At 44.9% G+C, this 23,918-nt stretch overlaps 1 protein-coding gene across 1 annotated transcript in view; it reads left to right on the forward strand.

Moving 5' to 3' along the window:
• Positions 1 to 23,918, forward strand: part of LOC115199772 (immunoglobulin lambda-1 light chain-like) — a 29,635-nt gene that overhangs the window by 1,320 nt on the left and 4,397 nt on the right. The window lies entirely within an intron of this gene.

Below are 23,918 nucleotides of genomic sequence, written 5' to 3' on the forward strand. Positions count from 1 at the left end.
AGGAGGTCTTTATTCTAGTGAGATTGCTAAGGCAAACACCGCCATGTTTAGTTTTACCCAACCTAGGTTGAGGCACAGACACGGTCTCAATGGGGATGGCTGAGCTGACTACACTAACTGTGCTAGTGGCAGACTCCACTAAGCTGGCAGTCTGGCTAACAGCCTGCACTATTCTCAAGGACTTTGAGGTATTGACATTGTTTTACACATTTGTGAATGAGTTAGAGCCCTGTCTATGTTCTTAGATAAGATGAGAGCACCCCTCCAGCTAGGATGGAGTCCATCACTCCTCAACAGGCCAGGCTTGGACCTGTTTATGGGTGAGTCCCAGAAAAAGGGCCAATTATCTACAAATTCTTCCCTACACTGAAATTACCCTTGCCTAACGATTGCGTCTGAAGCTGGGCTTGCAGCACAGCTATTCTCGCCGTAAGGTGATCGTTCTCCTGTATATTATGAGTACAGCGACTGCAATTAGAAGGCATCATGTTAATGTTACTACTTAGCTTCGGCTGTTGGAAATCCTGACGAACCATGTCCAGATAAAACATCCGGAGTGAAAAAGTTGAATGAAAAAAAGTTGAGTAAGGGAAAACTAAAATATAAACGGTAATTAAAAAGTAAAAACCGTAAAGTTGTCAGGTAGCAAAGTAAGGTTGGCAACAAAACGCACAGCAGCACATAAATGAGTCTGAAAGTTGTGGAGATGTTGTTTCCAACTTTCACCACCTGGGGGTGGACCGTCAGAAAGTCCAGGACCCAATTGCACAGGGCAGGTTTGAGACCCAGGTCCTCCAGCTTGATGATGACCTTGGAGGGTACTATGGTGTTGAATGCTGAGCTGTAGTCAATGAACAGCATTCTTACATAGGTATTTCTCATGTCCAGATGGGATAGGGCAGTGTGCAGTTTGATGGCGATTGCATCGTCCTGTTGGGGCGGTATGCAAACTGAAGTGGGTCTAGGTTGGCCGGTAAGGTGGAGGTGATATGATCCTTGACTAGTCTCTCAAAGCAATTCATGATGACAGAAGTGAGTGCTACGGGGTGTTAGTCATTTAGTTCAGTTATCTTTACCTTCTTGGGTGGCTATCTTGAAGCATGTGAGGACAGCAGACTGGGATAGGGAGAGATTGAATATGTCTGTAAACATACCAGCCAGCTGGTCTGCGCATGCTCTGAGGATGTGGCTAGGGATGCCGTCTGGGCCAGCAGCCTTGCGAGAGTTAACACGTTGAAATGTTTTACTCACATTGGCCACGGAGAAGGAGGGGGGGTGCAGTCCTTGTTACTGGGCCGTGACCATGGCACTGTATTATCCTCAAAGCGGGCAAAGAAGGTGCTTAGTTTGTCTGGAAGCGTGACGTTGGTGTCCGTGACGTGGCTGGTTTTCTTTTTGTAGTCCGTGATTTCCTATAGACCCTGCCACATACGTCTTGTGTCAGAGCTGTTGATTTGCGACTCCACTTTGTCCCTGTACCGGCATTTCGCTTGTTTTTCTTGTCTTGCGGAGGGAATAACTACAATAACTACACAATAACTTCAGTCATATTCCCAGACCTCTTTCCATGCTATGCGCGAGTGCCGCAATCAAGCCACGGTTTCTGGTTAGGGTAGCTTTTAGTAGTCACAGTAGGTACAACATCTCCAATGCACTTCTTTATAAACTCACTCACCGAGTCAGCATATAGATTGATGTTATCTGAGGCTGACCGGAACATACCACGGTCCGCGTGAACAAAACAATCTTGAAGTGTGGATTCTGAATGGTCAGACCAGCGTTGAATGGTTCTAGTCACTGGTACATCCTGTTTGAGTTTCTGCCTATAAGACGGTAGGAGAAACATGGCATTATGGTTGGATTTGCTGAAGGGAGGGTGGAGGAGGGCTTTGTATGCATAGCGGAAGTTAGAGTAGCAGTGATTGAGTGTATTACATGTGCGTAGTGCAATCAATATGCTGATCGAATTTAGGTATCCTTGTTCTCAAATTTGCTTTGCTAAAATCCGCAGCTACAATAAATGCAGCCTCAGGATATATGTTTTTTAGTTTACATAGAGTCCAGTGAAGTTCCTTGAGGGCCGTCTTGGTGTCTGCTTGAGGGGCAATGTACACAGCTGTGACCGTAATTGACGAGAATTCCTTTGGGAGATAATATGGCCGGAATTTGATTGTAAGGAATTCTAGGTCAGGTGAGCAGAAGGACTTGAGTACCTGTATGTTGTTATGATTACACCATGAGTCGTTAATCATGAAGCATACACCCCCGCCCTTCCTCTTCCCAGAGAGGAGTTTATCTCTGTCGGCGCAATGCATGGAGAAGCCCATGGCTGAACCGATTCGACAACATTTCCCAAGAGAGCCATGTTTCCGTGAAACAGAGAATGTTACAATCTCTGATGTCTCTCTGGAAGGCAAACCTTGCTCGAATTTCATCTACTTTTTTGTCAAGAGACTGTACATTGGCAAGTACTATACTCGAGAGTGGTGGGCGATGTGCACGTCTACGGAGCCTGACCAGGCGCCGTTGTTTTGGGTCGGCTTCTGGGGTTAGGTTCATTGTCCTAGGTGGTGGTCCCAACAGAGGATCTTTTCGGGAAAGTCGTATTCCTGGTCGTAATGCTGGTAAGTTGACGTCGCTCTTATATCCAATAGTCCTTCCCGGATGTAATAAGAATTAAGATTTGCTGGGTTAACAATGTAAGAAATTATGCGTAAAAAATAAAAATACTGCATTGTTTCCTAACAACTTGAAGCGAGGTGACTATCTCTGTCGGCGCCATGATGATGATACCATATCCTCAGAGAGCAGATTTCTCTGTTGGGAGGAAGTCTAACTTCAGTGAGCTGAAGATCCAGTCAGTTCAAGTGGCTACCTACTACTGAGTCTGCTGAACACACAGTGAAAACCTTTTCTACACAACTTGTACAAAAACTCTGTGGTTCTTTTTCAGTATGTCAACTTTGGTACAACATATTATGAGGAGTCACACTCCCTCATCTTTGGTTGAAGGATTTACAATCACGACTGACAATAAAATCCGTGCCTTGCTGGAAGCCCCACCTTCCATAGGTTATAAGCGTTAGGCTCAAATTTATTCCTTCAATCATTCTGCTCTTCACCTCGGTGTGAACAGGAATGATCCACCCTACTAAAATAAACAATTGGAAAATGAGACTGTCTTAAGTTGCAACAACTAAACTGTACCATGGTGGTAGAGCGTGCTCACCCACTGGACGTTGTGTGTTGAAGTTTGTATTTCTTCTCATAAGTTTCCTGATCACGAACAACTAGTTATTCTTACATTTTCTAGCACCATCAGTAAGATGGCTAAGAAAGCATCCGAAACAACGGTGACTAGGCTGGGTTCAGGGTCGAGATCATGCCCCCAGTCATGCAGTTATAGTATTTCTCCGAAAGATACTCATGATTTATGTCCAGTTTGTCTGGGCTTGAAACACTCACAGGCGGCCCTCGCTACAACCAGCCAATGTGCACATTGCCACATATTGTGGCCAAACTCTCTGGAAATACATATAGCATTCTTGAGGGAGCTGGGAGTTACCGATGGCGACTTACCTTTCCCGGATCCTGGTACCTCAGCTGGAACCCATGTGCAGGAAGTGGAGAAAGACTTGGGCCTGTGGTTGGAACAGGTGGAACTTGCATGCCAACAGTGGAATTGTGAGTCGGCTGGTTACATACAGGGCACAAGTTTGGATGACGACTTGGTGTCTCTGGAAGGCTCCTGGGGTTTCTCGGGTAATGAAGAGGACTTAGTTCTGGGACAGCCAGCTCCTCACGTTTCAGAAGTAGCAGGGGAAAACCTAGTATCAAACGCATCATTCGTAGAAATGTACAGCAGGTTGGCTATGCATTTGGAGGTGAAGTGGCCGTGTTCACCCCCAGCACAGATGTTATCAAGGTTCGGTGGGAAGAACCTGGCCCCTGTGCTGCATGGGTGTGTTCCCTTCATGGATCTGGAAGGGATGAAGGATCAGGGCTGGTACACACACCTGTCATGACTGTCCTGATCAGGTCAGGGTACAGGAGACCACCACCTCACGCCCATAATAAAACTTAGGCCACAGAGAAATTCCTTTGTCCTAACAATGGAGAACTGGCATCAGAACATTAAACATGCAATAAAGGGACTTTGGAAAAATGGTTTCCGTCAGCCACAATGGTGGTCATGACGAGAGGTGGAATATTAAAATGCATGTAACTTTTGTATTGTTTTTAAAGGTTAAGAGATTACGTTATTATGAAAACATTGTACCTTTAAGAGTTTTCCCAGTATATGCCTGATGTTTATACATTGTACGTTGTGTAGAAAATATCCAAATCAAACAGAATGTTTTGGTAAAGATGAAATGTGAAGTTAGTGTCTAAAATTGGATTTTTAGTAGAATCTAAGCCTTGCCCCCTTTTACTTGGTCCGCCCAGAAAATTGCCCTAAAGGCGGTTACACCCACTTCTGACCCGAGGGTATAAGACAGGAGAGTGAAGAATTAACATTGGAGACTAATTGACCCCAAGCTGCAGCTAAGGTCTAACAAAGTTGACGAACCCCAAAACGAAACACAAGGTTGAAGACAAAGAAATCTTTTTCTACACGAGCTACGGACGAGTAGCTGTGTCTAAGCGGGTGAATTCAAGCCGAACCACCCAGCCTCCACTCTCCATTGAATCGTGGTATCAACACCATTCGGGCCGAAGCTGTGAGCTCTGAGCTACAGAGCTGTCTGTCCTCAGAAGACCCCTTTCAGATCAAGGGTGAGGGATCAGACCATTTAGCCAAGAAGGACACTGACATCGTGAGGACAACCAGAGAGTTGCGCCGGAGAAGTGCGTCATTTAGAAGCCTAAACGACCCACCCGGAGCTTCCCACCTGAGACCTCCAACATGTAATTACATCATTATATTCTGACCCATAAGAGCGGCAGTTCGGGGCAAGGCTAAATAAGCATGGCTGACAAATGTATATTTCTCTCGTGTACTTCCTTTATTTCTCTCTCTTTAAAATCCCCATTTTGGGTAACAAGCGCCATAGTGTGTTGGCCCGTTATACTAAGTCCTAATCAATAGCTAGACTGTGTTTTGTGTATGTGTATTTTTATCATCATTTTAGCTTGCTAGTAAATAAATAATCAACTAAGATTGGTGTGGTAAATTCAGTGGTAAAGCCCGGGTCCGTGCAGATTCCCGGATTATACGACGTTCAGATTATGAGACTGTAGAGGAAATTGATTAATTTAGCGACTGTTGTAATCGATATTCTGATATCTTTTGAGTTAATTTGGGAAATAGAAACTCAATCAAAACAATGTTCCCATGGTGCCCCAGGTTAATGAGTTAATAATTGCTTGATTCATTGCTTAATTCATTTAATCACGCAATTATAAACCGTTAATCATTCGATGAGCAACAGTTGTCACATTAACTAATACAACGTCACGACATATGGCGCCCCCTGTGAGGAATCTAAGATAGGACTAGGCCGCACTGTTGTGTTATTCCATATCAATTGTGTAGCAATATATATACATTCCATTAATAGCTATAGGCAGGACTAGTGCGGGAGAGAAGTGTGTGTGTCGTTCCATTTCACCCAGATACTGGTCGGGAGAGAACGACCCCTGTTGTATATCTGACCAAAGCCAGTGTGAAGGGGGGTCTACCGAATGCTACGAGCTAGGGCATATGTACCAGCCGATGCAGGCATTCTGAGAAATAATACTAGTTGGGCCTAACGTAGTGTTATTTCTGTCGATCGCTTTCAGGAGTGATCTGACTCGGTCATAAGTAATTCCTAGAGCAGAGGACATATGAGCCAGCCATTACGGAAATTAGAGTAGCCAGATGCTAAGCTAACAAAGTGGAGCAGCCATTTTTGTTTTCCTATTTGTTCATAGTGAATTCCCGCGTTAGACGGGAATCCTGTGTGATCTCAGCTTGGGCTATCCGTAACCTCTGGCGAAGAAACGCCAGTCATTTTTCGTGAAATAAGTCAGGTTACGCTGTACGATATCCAACCAGTCTCAACTGATTGGATATCATTGTCTCGTTCAATTTAATATACATTAAATTGCTACACTACCTGGTTATGGTTGGTACACTATGGTTGGTTACGGGAATAATACACACACGAATGTGCCATAACCAATGAGACATGGTTAAACTGTTCCACGTTAACTTAGATATAGCAACTATTTCAGGTTAATTAAAGCTAATTCCTTTAGCCTATACGGGGTTGACTAATCATTCAAATTGATTAATAGATTAAAGCCATTTACCAGCTTAATGGTGTTTAGGTAGACTTTTTAACAGTATTGTAAAATTCTATTTTCACTGGTACCCTGTCGATTTTAGCTTGTGTTAACAGTGACCTCCGGTGGTGAAGAATCACCAGTAATTATTTTTAAATAATTCAGGTTATGCTGTACGATATCTAACCAGTCTCAACTGATTGGATATCATTGTCTCGTTCAATTTAATATACATTAAATTGCTACACTACCGTCCAGGTTGGTTATTGGAATAATACGCAAACTAATGTGTACTAACCAATGAGAAATAGTTAAACTTTTCAACGTTAACTTAGAGATAGCAACTCTTTCAGGTGAATTAAAATTAAAATTCCCAAATAGCCGATACAGGTTAGATTTAGCATTAAAATCGATTTAATCAATTAAACCTGTTTTGGCAAGTTCAGTAATAACCAACTCACATTACTGACCCAGTCTTGATGATTCATTGACGTTTACAAACTGAGTTAAATCGTGTTTGCAGCCTCCAACTAAAAAAAAAAAAAAAAAAAACATTACGTAAATTGAAATAACTGACAATCATAATAATGAGCAATCCATCAGATGGGTTTCCACCCATTTCCCCTCTAATCAGTGGACCTTCACCCACGGAAAGATTGATCGCGGACCTCAGCAACGATGCAAATCCTAACTATGCCGAGGGGCTGAAAATGTTAGATTTCAATGCCATAAGCGAGAAAAATGCAGACATTGCGACAGACGCTCTTCAAAATACACCATCAGGCGGAGGCCTTGTGAAGGTTCTCTCCAGTTTAGCCCTCAACTATGCCCACCAGCAGAGATGGACAGTGCACCAGTACCTCAGTGCCCAGCAGAGGCACGAGCAGGAAGCTGGGGAGTTCAAGGTACAGGTGGAGAGAACCAGGGAGCTGGCATCGAAAGCCGAAAAAGATAAGCTACTGCTAGCTGAGGAACTGTGTGTGAGAACAGATAAATTGGAAGATCTGTCTAACACTTATAACAAAGAACGCGAACAAACTCTTGACCAAGTCTGTATTCTAAAAGAACAACTCGGTTTAGCCAAAACTAAATACGATGAAGTCCACGCGAAACTAGATGAATCGGACGAGCTAGCTAGAAAACGGGGCGAGCAAATTGATGACCTACAAACGTTTGTGAATGAAACCACTCAAAGCAATAATGCTCTATTCCAAAAGCTGCAGACCAAAGACGATCAGTTAATGAACACAATGACCAAGTTGGAGGACAAAACAGCAGAACTCATTGAAGTCGCTGATTTAATGAAGGATGAGAAAGACCAGGTGAGAAAGTTGGAAAATGTGACCTCTAAACAAAAGGAGGACATCGCATCACTGGATCTCTCACTCCACACTCGCGACCTCTCCCTGCAAACCATGACAGATAAGTATGAGGCCGAGCAAAAAAAGGGCGACACCTACGTGTCGAAAATAAACACCCTCAACTCCCAGGTGGACTCTGCGATGCAGCATAACACCACCCTTAGGTATCATCTGGAGGAACTCCAGAACAGTCACGCGCTATCGCGGGACAACCAAACCAAGCAACCTAGCTCACATCCGGTGCTAAGAGAACGAGGGAATGTAGATGACAGGAGATTTCAGCCTCTTTCTCTTGGCCATTCGGCCCACAGTGAATTGGGGCCTCCTCGCCAACACAACCACAGCTTGACTTTTCCTCTTGGCCTCTCGGCCCACAATTCTCCACGGGAGAGTGCAGATGCTCCCCGCGCACTTGGCGGGGATCGCCTTGACAAAATCGTCAAAAACTTCCGCCTCTTCGACCCCGTTCCGGGAAAGCCAAACGACACTGAGACATTCTTAGCAGACATAGAGGACGCCTTGGATGGCTACCCAAACGCTACGAATGCAGACAGGCTCTATCTTTTGAAGCGAACGTCCAACAGACACGTGACAAGGTTCATCCGTCTACAAGAGCAACACGTGCAAAACGACGATGCTAAACTTGCCACGGTTTTGAAAATAGAATTCAGTGGTTCTGCGACTCGCAAACACGATAGTTCGTTGGCTAACAATATCAGACAAGCTCGAAATGAACACCCACAAGCCTACTATCACCGGCTTCGTTCAGCTTACTTTGGCATGCTCACTGAAACAGGAATGGAAGACCTATTACCGTTCAAACAACTTTTTCTGTCAAACATGTCTCCCAACTTCATTAACTACTTGGGCCCTACTGCCCACGTCGGGTTGCCAATCTCGACGCTCCGAGAGCTGGCAAGCACCGCTTTTGAAGCATCAAAAGCAAGCCGGGCTAAGAGCCCGGACACCTCGACTTTTGAGCTTAGGCGGGAACCATCACTCGAATTAGAAGGGGCTGCATCAGGGACATATGCTGTAAAAGAGGACGATCAAAGGGGGTGGCTACCAAGTAACCACCACCCCGACAACCACCACCGTAACAATAGCTACGATGAACGTCCCCAATCTAACAGGTCCCGTAGAGATCAACCTAGCCGACATGCCCCTCCGCCTAACTCTCACAAAGGGTCAGGACACAAGGGTAACAAGCGTAACAAGGGCAACAAAGTGTTCAACAATGATTTAAACGCTAACCGAAATGATATAGAAGCTCTGATAAAAGATGTACTGCATCGTAAGAAATTTGAGAAAGAGGACAAGGATAAATCCTCATGACTAGGCGTAAAATCGTTGGAAACCGAGTCCGCCGAAATTCATGCAATTCAAGAGGACGCAAACATTTCCATTACCCCCGACCCCACTCAAATCCCTGTCCAGGTACCGCCCGTTCTAGACACAAGCCCGCAGGTTTTGTCTACAGACTTGGACACGGAGGTGGAGATGCACGAGATAAGCAGCTTTGCAACAGATGATTCCTCTACCATTCCGACAGAGGACCCACTGGGTCACGTAGGTGACTTATCTGTCTTGGTAATCGACGCAGATTACAAACCGCTCCGTTCTCCCAACCCACTCCATTTTGTTGGGGATATGACGAGAAAAACCAACACGAACAGGCCATACCTTAGAACAGTCCTGGAGGACTGTGTGACCTGTCACGCTCTGATAGATTCGGGTTCAACAATTTCCCTCATATCCGAAACCTTGCTGGATGAACTAAAAAGGGCAGTGGACCCAACAAAACGTTGGTTGAAAACGGAACATTGCGATACGAATCTTCGAGGTTTCACTCAAGCTACCTCGCCCCTAACCAAACGTCTCCTACTTAAACTCAACTTCGAAAGCGTGTCACTGATACACCCCATGTATGTGACTAGCATCGAAATCGAACGAATGCTGATTGGGAGTGATTTAATTGACCGTTTGGTACCACTAATGGATTGGAAAACCAATCAAATCTGGTCACAAATACCTATGCCAACTCCGTTGACTTCGCCGCATTCTTTCAAGGCTACCTGCCATACATTGTGCAACGACATGGGTCCGACGTCAGCATCTGACGCAAACCCTGTGAACTTGGCCATGAGCCCGCCATTTGTGGCAAAGGACAATGTGAGTTCGACTCGGAACTTAACCGAACATGTGGTTTTCTTGTGCGGCTTGGGTGATTCACCAGCCGACACTTACCGCCCTCCTCTGATAGGGGGCGTGTGCCTAAACGGCACTATGGCTGAGGATACCAGGCTGGCCACCTGGTCAGAAAAATCCGCAATCAGTTTGGAAATGTTCAACGAAATTTCGAAAACGGCTAACTGCCATCCCCTTGTGCCGAAAACGTTTAGATTTCCACTGGGAACGACTCCCCAGACAACACTCACCGCAATAGGGGTGTGTGCGCTATCGATCCGCATTGGAACCAAGGAATTATTCCACTACCTACTGGTTGTCGCGGACCTCCCACATACAGTCTATGTGGGAGCGGACATTTTGGTAAGATTGGGTGTTAAACTTGATACCCTACACCAAGTTCTTTGGTCTTTGGCGCAGCCAAACAAACATGCCTTGTCTTTCGACCCGGTGCGAATGGCTTCCGGGCAGACTATTCCTGAAGCTTGCAAGACGATAACTGAGTCCGCCATGTTGATACCGGCAAGAACCACAGAGGTTTCTGTAAGACTGAACCTGGCGCCCGGATACCGGATGGAAGGCACCACTGCGTTCTTCCAACCCTCCCCAAAACTATTCGACTTGGGGCTAACTATCAATGGCAACCCACTGTTGGAACTAACCGCTAGATCCACTTACCTCCTGGTACAAAATCTGACTCAAGCGGATATTTCCATTCCTCGGCACACTCAGCTAGGAACATTGATCGATTACGCCTTCCATGATTTTGAACTAGTTGTTCCTGTGATTGGGCCTCTTCCGTCCTCCCTAGACCTAGATGGCGAGGGAGGTACGCTGTTTACTTGTCAGTCAAAAGCAATAGCACTAACTCCTGTATTGCCACTGGACGACACATTGGCATTCCGGCTGGATGTCGATCCTGACAGCAACCTGTTAATATACTCCATCGTCACGGAGGATGATATTGCGTCTCCTCCTGCATGTGAAGTACACTCTTGCGAGGTAACAACCCCGATGACTCTTCCAAAAGTGACATGCCGTCACCACCCGATGAAGACCTGTACAATGTCGCCGAACCATATCCTGGTTTCCATGCACAGGTAATACAACTACTGTCGGAGGCTGATGCTCTTGTCAATGACACTGAACGCCATCAGTTGAGAGAATTGTTTAACAAACACAGTGAGATCTGGTCGACAGACTCGCTGGATTGCGGGGTTACGGGTATCCATGTGGTGCGTATTCCTACGCCACCCGGAGCAACTCCTACGTTCGTTAGACAATACAAAATCCCGCTCGCAGCATACGCAGCAGTACAAGAGATTATCGATTCCTTATTAGCTAAACGGATAATCAGGGAATGTAACTGTACGTACAGCGCTCCCGTGTGGCCCGTTCTGAAACCAACGGGTAAATGGCGTCTTACCATTGACTATAGACAACTCAACAAACTGGTTCCGTTGTCTCGTTGGCCAATGACACAGCTCGACCAAGAGTTGCCAAAGGTGGCAAACGCCAAGTACTTCTCCACCGTCGACGTGGCAAATGGTTTCTGGACCATGACAGTCGACCTGCGTGACCAACACAAGTTGGCTTTCTCTTTCTCGAACAAGCTCTTCACGTTCAATCGTTGCCCATTCGGGTATGCGAACTCCCCCTCAGAGTTCAACATCTTCCTGCACAAGGCGATGCCAGACGCAGCCTCTAGGGGGACGATAATTTACGTGGACGACGTTCTCATGAGAAGTGAGACTTGGTCACATCACCTCAATGAAATGGACCACGTTCTCACCCAACTCGGGACTGCAGGGGCTAAGTTGGCCATCATGAAAGGACAATGGTGCAGGACCAAGGTAAACTACGTTGGGCTTCTGGTGGGTGCCGAGGGCATCCTGCCACAGTCTAACCGAATCCAAGCAGTCCGCAACATCAAAACACCTACAAACCTTCACGAGGTGCGCAGCTTCTTGGGAGTATGTAATTACTCCCGTCAATTCATCGAAAACTACGCCGACTTGTCAAAACCGTTGACTCACCTTCTTCAGAAAGACACCCCATTCGTTTGTGATGTCACTCACAACGAAGCGGTGGCTTCCTTGAAAAACCTGCTTTGCGAGGCACCCTGCCTGGTATACCCCAACAAAGACAAGACATTCTTTTTGGAAGTCGGTTTCTCAGAGCACTGCCTTAGTGCTGGGTTGTACCAAAAATACGACCAAGACAAACGTGTGGTTGCTTACGCGAGCAAACACTCAACCCCGCCGAACACAAATACTCAGACTGCGAAAAAGCGCTGCTGTCGACAGTCTGGGCGATCAAACACTTCACCAGTTATGTCGGCGGACAAAAGGTGATCATAGAAACATGTCACCAGCCTGTGACTTTTCTGAAAAGCCAACGAATCCGTGAGGGTGCTGTACACAACAGCAGGATAGCGGCTTGGCTCATGACGCTGCAGAGCCATGATGTAGTAATCAACTACGCAAAAGCAAAGAACCTGCCTTGGGGCAGTGCTTTGGCGGTGTGTCAACACTGTGGTGACGATGAAACCGACTCCGGACCACCCCCGCGTGACATCGCTCCGCCATTGCCTTCGAACCATCACTATTTCGAAGAGAACGTGTGTCTCGACATGCCGATGGCATTTGTAGATGGCTGTTCTTACCGCCATCTAGACCACTTGCAAGCTGGGGTGGGATTGGTATGGCACAACGACATTCCGTGCAAACCACTTCAATTTCAGCTTGGCAACAAGACCAGCCAGTTTGCAGAAGTGGCTGGCGTGCTGATCACCCTGCAAACAGCAGTAAAACACGAATTGGCAGAACTGGCGATCTGCACCGACTCTAACTACGTGAGACTCACCTTCTTTTGCCACTTGCCGTTTTGGAAACAAAAGCACATGACTACTTCAAGTGGTAAAGAGGTGAAAAACAAAGAGCTCATTCTAGCTTGTGATGATCTCATCACCAAACACGACATACAGGTGTATTGGAAGAAAGTCAAGGGACACTCCAAATCACCTGGTCGTGACAAACTTGGCAACGACCATGCTGACAGCATGGCGAAATCTGGTGCAATTCACGGCACCCCTTGGGTGTTTGCTGCTCGAGACGAAAAACCCACTGAGGAAGCTATGGTGTCTGCGGTAACGCGTAGCCATGTAGCACCACGGAAAACGTCGTCGCACAAACATAATGTGTTGCTAACGCATTCATTCATGAATGGCGACCTGGTAGCAATGCAACACCAAGATGAGTCCCTCGCCACTTTGATGGCATTCCTGTCGGATCCTGTCAACCACCCAGTGTCCGAACTGGCTTTGGCAGGTTCACACGACTTGCGTTCGCTGTACGCAACTAAACAGCACCTCACACTTGTAGATGACCTATTGGTGTATGTTTCAGAAACCGACACCGTTTGAAGGTGGGTGGTTCCTAAAACACAGAGGGGATAATGATAGCTCATGCCCACGACGAGCCATGTGGAGGCCATAGGGGGGTCAAGGCTACATGTGAAACATTGCGACAGGTGGCCCACTGGCCTCACATGGAACAAGACGTGGCACGATACGTGAGGGGGTGTCTAGTTTGCTGCCAGTTTCAACCCACCAAGCCACTTCACAGAGCACCCCTGCAACGCAAGGGTGTCTTACCCCTGGAGCTCGATCCAGATCGACTGGGTCGGCCCAGTTGCCAGGTCTGCCAGAGGCAACAAGTACCTCCTCACAGTGACTTGCGCATTCACAAAGTGGGTGGAATGCCTGCTGCGACCAATGACACAGCGGAAACCACTGCCGTTCTTTTGCTAAACCACGTTTTCAGTCGTTTCGGTCTGCCAGGAGAAACCGTGGACAGCGACAGAGGAACCCACTTTTCGGCAGCTGTAATGACCGAACTGTGGAAGCTCCTGGGAGTCAAAGCTAAACTCCACATTGCGTACCACCCTAGGAGCTCGGGGGGGGTAGAAAGGAGCAACCAATCAATTGTCAGAATCTTGAGGAAATATGTGGCAGCCAACCACAAAGATTGGGACCTCAAACTCCCATTGGTACTGATGGCAATCAGAGCCACACGCAATAGGTCTACGGCAATGACACCCTTTGAGATGATGACGGGCCGGCAAATGACCCTTCCACTGCATCTCCTGTACCAACCGGGAGATGTCGCCGCAGCCACCGCCTACACGGCTCACCAATACGTGACCGACTTGCGGAACCATCTCCAGACTACCTTTGCGTACGCTCAAGGACAATTGGAAAGAAGTGCAGAAGGTGACAAGACCTATTACGACAAAAAAGCCTCACACCAGGTGTTCGAGGTCGGAGATAAGGTGTGGTACTACATATACACCAAACCCGCGGGCGTCGCAACAAAGTTCCTGCCCCACTGGACGGGGCCACACGAGATTGTGGTGAAGCTATCACCTGTAGCTTACCAGATCAAAATCAGCAAAGGTCGACAAAACGCCACATTAAAGTGGGTCCACCGGAACCAAATCAAGTTGTACACTCCCCCCATGGGAATAGAAGGGGTGCTAGCCAGCACCGAATAGATAAAAACCCTAGCAAAAAAACAGAGGTACTAAGAAAATTCTTAACCTGTTAGGGTATAGGGGGCAGTATTTTCACGGCTGGATAAAAAAATTTACCCGATTTAATCTGGTTACTAATCCTACCCAGTAACTACAATATGCATATACTTATTATATATGGATAGAAAACACCCTAAAGTTTCAAAAACTGTTTGAATGGTGTCTGTGAGTATAACAGAACTCATTTGGCAGGCAAAACCCTGAGACAGATTCTGACAGGAAGTGGATACCTGATGTGTTGAATTGACTTTAAGCCTTTACCATTGAAAAACAAAGGGGCTGAGGAATATTTTGGCACTTCCTATTGCTTCCACAAGATGTCCCCAGCCTTTACAAAGTGTTTTGAGTCTTCTACAGTGAGATCTGAGTGAAGAAGAGCCTTGGAACGTGATGGCCCATTAGACACCTGGCTCCCGAGTTGATGGTGGGTACTCTCATTCCGAAACGTTTTAAAAGAGAACCCAATGGTCCGCCTTGAATTTTATTCATTTTCTGGTTAAAAAAGGCCCTAATGATTTATGCGATACAACGTTTGACATGTTTGAACGAACGTAAATATATTTTTTCCGTTCTTGAAGTGAAGTGAAGTCCGGCTGGCTTAGATCATGTGCTACAACACGGAGGTTTTTGGACATAAATGATGAGCTTTTTTGAACAAAACTACATTCGTTATGGACCTGGGATTCTTTGGAAGTGACATCTGATGAAGAGAATCAAAGGTAATGGATTATTTACATAGTATTTTTGATTTTAGATCTCTCCAACATGGCGGTTAGTCTGTATCGCAATGCGTATTTTTCTGGCGCAGTGCTCAAATTATTGCAAAGTGTGATTTCCCAGTAAGGTTAATTTTAAATCTGGCAAGTCCATTGCGTTCAAGAGATGTAAATCTATAATTCTTTGAATGACAATATAATATTTTACCAATGTTTTCTAATATTAATTAATTATTTTGTTGTCATGACTTGACTGCCGGTATTGGAGGAAAAACGATTTCCTGAACATCAACGCCATAGTAAAACGCTGTTTTTAGATATAAATATGAACTTGATAGAACTAAAAATGCATGCATTGTCTAACATAATGTCCTAGGAGTGTCATCTGATGGAGATTGTAAAAGGTTAGTGCATAATTTTAGCTGATTTTATGGTTTTGGTGACGCCTGTCTTTGAATCGACAATACACTACACACAGCTATTGTCAATGTACTCTCCTAACATAACCTAACTTTATGCTTTCCCCGTAAAATGTGCATTAGTAGATTTTGATAGAAAACACTCTAAAGTTTCTAAAACTGTTTGAATGGTGTCTGTGAGTACAACATAACTCATATGGCAGGCCAAATCCTGAGAAGATTCCATGCAGGAAGTGGAAATCTGATTTGTGGAATCACCTTCAACACTTTGCCTATGAAACACACCGTGAGTTAGGATTCATTTAGCACTTCCTAAGGCTTCCACTAGATGTCAACAGTCTTTACAAAGTGGTTTGAGTCTTCTCCGGTAAAAACTGACCGAATGAGAGGCCTGGAAAGTTGGTCATAGGGGGAGGGCCATTACTACTATGACGCGGGCGCCCGTGGGTACCCTTTCGTTCCGAAACGTTTAGTAAGACAATGCAATCGTCCGCCTTGAATATTATTGAAGCTCTGATTGAAAAAGGCCCTAAAGATTTATGTTATACAACGTTTGACATGTTTGAACGAACGTAAATATATATTTCTTTACACATTCGTGACGACAAGTCCCGCGCGCTTCAGTACATTATGAGTAGCCTTCGGAACGTGCTAACAAGAAGGAGCTATTGGGACATAAATTATTAACTTTTTCGAACAAAACTACATTTGTTGTGGACCTGGGATTCCTGGAAGTGCCTTCTGATGAAGATAATCAAAGGTAAGGGAATATTTACAATAGTATATTTGATTTTAGATGGTTCCAAGATGGCGCTAACCTGTATCGCCTAGCCTATTTTTCTGAGCATAGCACCTCGTTTATTGCAAAGTGTGATTTCCCAGTAAAGTTATTTTTAAATCTGGCAATGCGGTTGCATTCAGGAGATGTTAATCTATAATTCTTTGAATGACAATATTATATTTTACCAATGTTTTTGAATAGTAATTTTGTAAATTGTAGCGCATATTCACCGGAAGCATTTGAGGGAAAATATTTTCTGAACATCACGCGCCGATGTAAAATGCTGTTTTTATATATAAATATGAATTTTCTCGAACAAATGAATGCATGTATTGTGTAACATGATGTCCTAGGAGTGTCATCTTATGAAGATTGTCAAAGGTTAGTGCTTCATTTAGCTGTGTTTTGGTTATTTGTGATGCATGTGGTTGGTCGGAAAATGGTGGTGTGGCTATTGTGTCTATGTACTCTCCTAACATAATTTAATGTTTTGCTTTCGCTGTAAAGCCTTTTGGAAATCGGACAACGTGGTTCGATTCAGGAGAAGTGTATCTATAAAATGGTGTAAAATAGTCCTATGTTTGAGAACTTTGAATTATGACATTTTGTGGTTTTAAATCTGGCGCTCTGATTTTTCACTGGCTGTTGAATAGTGTGGGATGATTTCGTCCCACTACCCTAGAGAAGTTAACCTAGTAGTTACAAACAGCACATTAAATAATCAACATGTATTGATTACATCTTTACTAATGCTGCAGAAATATGCCTGTTGGGTATAGGGGGCAGTATTTGCACGGCCGGATAAAAAACATACCCGATTTAATCTGGTAACTACTCCTACACAGTAACTAGAATATGCATATAATTAGGTTTGGATAGAAAACCTAATTAAACACTCTGAAAACCTAGAAAACACTCTGAAGTTTCTAAAACTGTTTGAATGGTGTCTCTAAGTATAACAGAACTCATATGGCAGGCAAAAACCTGAGAAAAAATACAAGCAGGAAATGAACATTTTGTGGCTGTACTATTTTCAAGTCATTGCCAATAAAACACACAGTGACAAAGGATTCATTTTGCACTTCCTATGGCTTCCACTAGATGTCAACAGTCTTTATAAAGTTGTTTGAAGCGTCTATGATATGAATAATATGCATATCCTAGCTTCTGAGTTGGTGTAGAAGGCAGTTAAAAATGGGCACATATTTTTTTCAAAATTCTCAATACTGCCCCCTGGCCCCAGCAGGTTAGCACTTGGTGGTCTATAGCAGCTTCCCACAAGAATGGGATTTAGGTGAGGCAGATGAACCTGTAGCCATATTACTTCAACAGTATTTAACATGAGATCCTCTCTAAGCTTAACAGGAATGTGGTTCTGAATATAGGCCGCAACACAGCCCCCATAGGCAATTTTGTATTTTCGGTACAAGTTATAATCATGTATTGCTACCACTGTATCATCAAAGGTATTGTCATGACTCTCCTGGTTGAGGATCTAAGGCCTCAGATCAGCTTAGCAAATGGCTGACAGATAGCCAGACCCCCCTCTCTCCCACAGGAGAGGAGATGGGGGCTGGGCCGGTTTTATGACACCTGATGCCAATTGTAAATTGTATGCAGCAGACGACTCCATTTCGTCTGTAGTATCATGACTGGAATATCTTTGTTACAGAGACATTTTGCCGGCCAAAAACTCTTAAGGTCCAAAAAGTGAATATTGGAACAATATGTCTACAATAGGAATGTTAGGAATGGTCCACCATAAAGAATAATAATTTCATATTGTTTATTATCTAGTGATGTCATTAAAAACTGTAAAATGAAAATACTGTAACTTGAAGAGTTTTCACACTGTGTATGTTAAGCTTCCATCTAATATGATGTTATTACAATATGAAGAAGGATTAAACAATTTTTGTTAACATATTCAGAACAGAAAGTGTGGCACGTTTGCTACATGTGTGAAATGATTGAAATGTGGAACCTCACCAACCAGACCAGCAGACGTGAATCTTGAGCTGAACGTTACAAATGGTTGGAAACTCAGAAACTTGACACGAGGGGAAGAAGATAAGCTCACTACACCAAAACATTGACAGTCTAAAGCTGTAAATGTTAAGTGGTCTAGAACGTTGACTGTCTACCTGAGAAAGGATGGAGAAGATCCCATCACAGACAATCATTGGTGCATCTGAAGAAGCATCTGAAGAAACATCCAAGCCAGAACAACTAAGAAGGACATTGTGACCTCTGGTGGACAACCAGAGCCTTACAACCATCGAGCCCTTCCCATAGAAGGATCGATTGGTTTCAGAGAGACGACGGACAAAGACATCAACACGTAAATACATTACATTCCTTACCCAAACAGGCGGTGGTTCGTGAGCAAATGTACAATAAGTTCGACTCTCTTTGTCTCTCCTCACTTTATCTACCCCTCCCTCTGCTTATGTGTAATAAGCCGTCATATCAAATAAAATAAAATTGTATTGGTCACATGCGCCGAATACAACAGGTGTAGACCTTACTGTGACATGCTTACCTACAAGCCCTTAACCAACAATACCTCCAAAAATAAGGAATAAAAGTAACAAATATTTAAAGAGCATCAGTAAAATAACAAATAACAATAGCGAAGCAATATACAAGGGGTACCGGTACAGAGTCAATGTGTGGGGCCAACGGTTAGTCGAGGTAATTGAGGTAATATGTACATGTAGGTAGCGTTAAGTGACTATGCATAGATAATAACAGAGAGTAGCAGCAGCATGGGGGGGAATGCAAATAGTCTGGATAGCCATTTGATTAGATGTTCAGCAGTCTTATGGCTTGGGGGTAGAAAAGGCTGTTTAAAAGCCTCTTGGACCTAGACTTGGCGCTACGGTACCACTTGCTGTGCGGTAGCAGAGGGAACAGTTTATGACTAGCTTGGCTGGAGTCTTTGACAATTTTTAGGGCCTTGATCTGACATCGCCTCTGTCACCGCCTGGATGGCAGAAAGGTTGGCCCTGGTGATGTATTGGGCCGTACTCACAACCCTCTGTAGTGTCTTGCGGTTCAAGGCCGAGCAGTTGCAATGCCAGGCAGTGATGCAACCCGTCAGGATGCTCTCGTTGGTGCAGCTGTAAAACCTTTTGAGGATCTGAGGACCCATGGATGCCAAGGAACTTGAAGCTCTCAACCTGCTCCACCACAGCCCCGTCGATGAGAATTGGGGCGTGCTTGGTCCTCCTTTTCCTGTAGTCCACAATCATCTCCTTTGTCATTGATCATGTTGAGGGAGAGGTTGTTGTCCTTGCACCACACGGTCAGGTCTCTGACCTCCTTCCTATAGGCTGACTCATCATTGTCAGTGATCAGGCCTACCACTGTTGTGACATCAGCAAACGTAATGATGGTGTTGGAGTCGTGCCTGGCCATGCAGTCATGCGTGAATAGGGAGTACAGGAGGGGACTGAGCACGCACCTCTGAGGGCCCCTGTGTTGAGGTTCAGCGTGGCAGACGTGTTGTTACCTACCCTTACCACCAGGGGGCGGCCCATCAGGAAGTCCAGGATCCAGTTGCAGAGGGAGGTGTTTAGTTCCAGGTTCCTTAGCTTAGTGATGAGCTTTGAGGGCACTATGGTGTTGAACGCTGAGCTGTAAACAATGAACAACACCTTTTGTCTAGGTGTGAAAGGGCAGTTTGGAGTGCAATAGAGATTGCATCATCTGTGGATCTGTTGGAGCGATATGCAAATTGGAGTTGGTGTAGTGTTTCTGGGATAATGTTGTTGTTGTGAGCCATGACCAGCCTTTCAAAGCGTTTCATTGCTACAGACATGAGTGCTACGGGTCAGAAGGCATTTAGGTAGGCTACCTTAGTGTTCTTGGGCATAGGGACTATGGTGATCTGCTTGAAACTTGTTGGTGTTACAGACTCAGACAGGGAGAGGTTGAAAATGTCAGTGAAGACACTTTCCAATTAGTCAGCGCATGCTCGGAGTACATGTCCTGTTAATCCGTCTGGCCCTGCGGCCTTGTGAATGTTGACCTGTTTAAAGGTCTTACTCACATCAGCTTTGGAGAGCATGATCATACAGTCGACTAGAAGAGCTGATGCTCTCATGCATGTTTCAGTGTTACTTGCCTCCACACGAGCATATAAGTTATTTAGCTCGTCTGGTACACTCATGTCACTGGGCAGCTCTCGGCTGTGCTTCCCTTTGTGGTCTGTAATAGTTTGCAAGGCCTGCCATATCCAATGAGAGTCAGAGCCGGTGTATTACGATAAGATCTTAGTCCTGTACTGACGCTTTGCCTGTTAAATGGTTTTTTGGAGGGCAGAGCGGGATTTCTTATAAGCTTCCGGGTTAGAGACCTGCTCCTTGAAAGCGGCAGCTCTACCCTTTAGCTCAGTGCGAATGTTGCCTGTAATCCATGGTTTCTGGTTGGAGTATGTACGTACAGTCACTGTGGGGACGACATCCTCGATGCACTTATTGATAAAGCCAGTGACTGATGTGATGTACTCCTCAGTGCCATTGGAAGAATCCCAGAACATATTCCAATCTGTCCGAGCAAAACATTCCTGTAGTTTAGCATCTGCGTCATCTGACAACTTTTCTATTGACCGATTCACTGCTTTAATTTTTGCTTGTAAGCAGGAATCAGGAGGATAGAATAATGGTCAGATTTGCCAAATGGAGGGCCAGGGAGAGCTTTTACGTGTCTCTGTGTATGGAGTAAAGGTGGTCTAGAGTTGTTTTTCCCTCTGGTTGCATATTTAACATGCGGAAAGAAATTAGGTAAAACTGATTTAAGTTTCCCTGCATTAAAGTCATTGGCCACTTGGAGGGCCGCCTCTGGATGAGTGTTTCCCTGTTTGTTTATGGTGGTATACAGCTCATTGAGTGTGGTTTTAGTGCCAGCATCGGTCTGTGGTGGTATGTAGACAGCTAAGAAAAATAGACATGAAAACTCTCCCGGTAGATAGTGTGGTCTTCAGATTAGCCACTCGTCGCCTGATCCTCACAAGACACCCCGATCTCCTTCCACGCAATCTCAGTCTCTTTCTCCTGCAAATGAAGGGGTTGAGGGCCTGTTTGGGTGTCTGGAGTAAATCCCTCTTGTCCAACTCATTAAAGAAAAATTCTTCGTCCAATTAAAAGTGAGTAATTGCTTTTCTGATGTCCAGAAGCTCTATTTGGTCATAAGAGACGGAAGCAGCAAAACTATATACAAAATAAGTTATGAAAAGCGCGAAAAAACAAACAAAATTGCACAGTTTGTTAAGAGCCAATAAAACGGCAGCCATCCTCTCCGGGGCCATCATACACACTATGATGTATCTTGTCAGTCCACTAGGGACATTTGTCTCATGTAAGTGTGTATTTTGTGTTATTATTTAGTTAGTTAGTAAATAAATAATGCAATACATTTCTGTAGAACTGAATATCAGGAAAGGCTGGGGTTCTTATGTATTCAAGAAGTCTGTGATGTTCAGAATGAGACTGATATAAGGTAATGATTAATAAATGACTGTTATCAATATATCTTATATAGCTTGAGCTTATTTCAGGAGATGGTAACTCGTTAAACAACTTCTTCCGTGGTGCCCCATATTCCTAGGAAGGTAATTTTTACATGATTAATTTAGTTGAGTAACAATTCAACATAGTTAGTTGATTCGATAAATAACAGTCATCACATTAATGCAAGTCACGTCACAACAGTATTATCTAAGTGAGTGTCAGAGATAGTCAGAATATGAATGTCATCTGTTACAAGCAAGTTATTGACTTCATGAAACTTTTTTCTTAGGCTACATATGTTAGTATGGGCTATTTTTAACACTTTTCTGGGATGCTTGATTGTTTTTAATCCTTTACTGGGAAGCTTATCAGAAGTAGACTTGCTCATGGTATTTATATTGAAGATGATTGTGAGCTGCACACAGTGGACTTCCTACTAGGGCACACCGCCTCAGTGCAACTGGTTAATAAGTACGTGTTTACTGCATACAATAGCTGTAGGATCAACAGAGGTATTCAGGGCAGTTAGGGGGACATCAATTAAGTTACTTACATTGTGTCTGCCAACGCACATGGGATAATGTACATTTGATGCAGCATTATGGCAACTCAGCATCACAATGGTATGGATTACCTGAGCTCATTGATAAGTCATTGTCTCAACGCAGCCTTCAAATGCATGGACAGAGTCCAGGAGCCAAGATGATTTGGATGGACTCCATCATTCCTATAAAATATCTTCTGTTTCTAGAAGGTGTCAAAGTTATCTATAAAAGTGATTCCAACAGAGCTACAGTAATCTTTTAGCCAGGTGTGTAATGCCAGTAGCCTGCTGAATCTTTCACATCGCGGCCCAACAATGGTACAGGACCTGAAATGATTGGCCGCTTTTTGGAATCCTTCAGTGCTAGAATCAGTTCTTTAAAATCAATTTTCAGAAGTTCCGATCTAGCCCTCCTGATGTCGTTTGACCCCACATGAATTACGACATAGTCAACTCTTGGCATCTGTCATGGAGCTGTTGGAAGCAGCCTTTTAATGTCCTGTATTCATACTCTTGGGTAGCACAGGATTTTTGCCCCAGGAACCAAGATGTTTCTTACAACAGAGCTGCCGATGATGGTTCAGCCATTCTTTCGGCTCGAGTGGTTTCGCAAACCCCTCAACGACCGAAGCGCAGTGGGGCCGATCGACCCGAGCAGGCTGTAGTGTCCATCGTGGATGATGAATGGGCCGGTCTCTCAGGCAGCCTTACGGTCTTATGAGTGTGGTTGCTCTGAGGATCTGAGTCCGAGGAAGAAGCCACCAAAGAGGGCGAGAGAACAGAGGACGAAGGCGCCGGTACCTCCGGAACCGATCTCGAACCGGAAGCCCCTAGGGAAGAATGCATCGGAACCTCTGGATCCAGGGTGGCAAAGTCGTTTCTGGTCTGTGTCCGGTCCGGGCTTAACATTTCCAAGGAGGCCTCTGTTGCCAGAGGACTCTTTCTTTGATTTCCACAGCGAGTGACATATCTCCATAGCTGGATGGTTGGGTCAAGAACAGTAACATCCCCCAAGTCATCCAGGAGCATCTTACTAGCTCTGTTCTCTAGGGAGGGAGGAGACCCCTTCGGGGAGGGAAACCTGGAGAGTACTGGCCAGTCGGCTGTGGAGAGCCGATACGGTGGCGGAATTTCCACCAGACCAGAGCGACGTCCAGCTACTTGGGTAGAAGAAAAAGAAAAAGTAGGTGGGATTGGATTCCCCAGTAGCTTGTGTAGGTTCGTTACTTGTTTGCTAAGAGTTGCCACTTTGCCCCTATAGTCCTCTGCAAGCAAACAGTTGCTACATTGAATGTCCGGGCGGTCCACATTCTCCCCGAATAAAGCAAAATAAACACAGTTCCTGCAGCGTTGATAACATTCAATATCAACCTCCATTTCAGACTGCCGAGCTAGCTAGGCTAGCTGGGTTTCCGTGTCTCACCCTTTTACATGGAATCTGGCAGGATCCCGGGACAGATACTAGCATTCACAGCAACTGCGCCCAACTGAGCCACGGGATCCAAAATCCAAAAGTATATCAAATCAAATACAA

This window comes from Salmo trutta, chromosome 9, assembly GCF_901001165.1.
Source record: "Salmo trutta chromosome 9, fSalTru1.1, whole genome shotgun sequence".
NCBI lineage: Eukaryota > Metazoa > Chordata > Actinopteri > Salmoniformes > Salmonidae > Salmo > Salmo trutta.